This window comes from Pseudorasbora parva, chromosome 21, assembly GCF_024679245.1.
Source record: "Pseudorasbora parva isolate DD20220531a chromosome 21, ASM2467924v1, whole genome shotgun sequence".
Classification (NCBI taxonomy): domain Eukaryota; kingdom Metazoa; phylum Chordata; class Actinopteri; order Cypriniformes; family Gobionidae; genus Pseudorasbora; species Pseudorasbora parva.
In genome coordinates, this window is record NC_090192.1 from 41,993,979 (window position 1) to 41,996,478 (window position 2,500).

General features: G+C 37.5%; 1 protein-coding gene across 4 annotated transcripts in view; it reads left to right on the plus strand.

Moving 5' to 3' along the window:
* Positions 1-2,500, plus strand: part of LOC137056352 (poly(ADP-ribose) glycohydrolase) — a 38,060-nt gene that overhangs the window by 29,127 nt on the left and 6,433 nt on the right. The gene's annotated exons all lie outside the window — the stretch shown is intronic.

Sequence of the window (2,500 nt, forward strand, 5' to 3'; positions counted from 1 at the left end):
CATCATACATACATCATACAACATCATACAACACCACATTATACATCATCATCATACATCATACAACATCATCATACAACATCATCATACATCATCATCATACATTATACATACATCATCTCATACATACATCATACAACATCACACTCACAATCATATTTCATCACCATCATACTTCATCACCATCATCACCATCATCACCCTCATACTTCATCACCATCACCATCATACATCATCATCACCGTCATCATCACCATCATACATCATCACCATCATACTTCATCACCATCATACATCATCACCATCATCATCACCATCATACATCATCACCATCATCATCATCACCATCATACTTCATCACCATCATACTTCATCACCATCACCATCATCACCATCATACATCATCACCATCATACATCATCACCATCATACATCATCACCATCATACTTCATCATCACCATCATACTTCATCACCATCATACTTCATCACCATCATACTTCATCACCATCATCACCATCATACATCATCACCATCACCATCATCACCATCATACTTCATCATCATCATCATCACCATGATACATTATCATCACCATCACCCGCACCATCATACTTCATCATCACCATCATCACCATCATACTTCATTACCATCATACTTCATCACCATCATACTTCATCACCACCATCATACATCATCACCATCATACTTCATCATACATCATCATCACCATCACCCTCACCATCATACATCATCACCATCATACTTCATCACCATCATACTTCATCACCATCACCATCATACGTCATCACCATCATACTTCATCACCATCACCATCATACTTCATCACCATCATACTTCATCACCATCATCACCATCATACATCATCACCATCACCATCATCACTATCATACATCATCACCATCATACTTCATCACCATCATCACCATCATACTTCATCACCATCATCACCATCATACATGATCACCATCATACTTCATCACCATCACCATCATACATCATCATCATCACCATCATACTTCATCATCATCATCATCACCATCATACATCATCATACTTCATCACCATCACCATCATACTTCATCATACATCATCATCAACATCACCCTCACCATCATACATCATCACCATCATACTTCATCACCATCATACTTCATCACCATCATACTTCATCACCATCATACTTCATCACCATCATCATCACTATCACCATCATCATACATCATCATACATCACCATCATCATTATCATCATCACCATCATCACCATCATACATCATCATCACCATCATCATCATTACCATCATCATCACCATCATCATCATCACCATCATCATCACCATCATCACATCATCATCATCATCATCACTATCACCATCATCATACATCATCATACATCACCATCATCATCACCATCATTATCATCATCACCATCATCACCATCATCACCATCATACATCATCATCACCATCATCATCATTACCATCATCATCACCACCATCATCATCATCACCATCATCATCACCATCATCACCATCATACATCATCATACATCATCATACATCACCATCATCATCACCATCATTATCACCATCATACATCATCACCATCATCATCATTACCATCATCATCACCATCATCATCATCATCATCATCACCACCATCATCACCATCATCATCATCATCATCATCATCATCATCATCATCATCATCATCATCATCATCATCATCATCACCATCATCATCATCATCATCATCATCATCATCATCACTATCACCAACATCATACATTATCATACATCACCATCATCATCACCATCATTATCATCATCACCATCATCACCATCATACATCATCATCACCATCATCATCATTACCATCATCACCATCATCACCATCATCATCACCATCATCATCACCATCATCATCACCATCATTATCATCATCACCATCATCACCATCATACATCATCATCACCATCATCATCATTACCATCATCATCACCATCATCATCATCACCATCATCACCATCAGACATCATCATACATCACCATCATCATCACCATCATTATCATCATCATCATCACCATCATCATCATCACCATCATCATCATCATCACCATTAGGGATGGGACGATACACTTAAACTCACGATACGATGCACCTCGATATGCCAGGGTTACGATACGATACGTCACGATACGATATCAAAAAAAAAAAGTCTTTCCAAATCTGTGATATTTTTTTTTTTTTTTTTTTTTTTTTTACCACCAAAGTAATGTACTAAAACGAAAGGTAGGGTTTTTCTTTTTTTTTTTGCATTTTGGTTCTATGTTGTTTAAAAAAAAGGAGAATTTTTAGAAGTCCGCGACCACATCTTAAACAGGGGTGCCAATAATTGCGCAGGGCACTGTAGGGCTGTCAATCGATTAAAATATTGAATCGCGATTAACTGCATGATTGTCATGAGTTAACTCGCT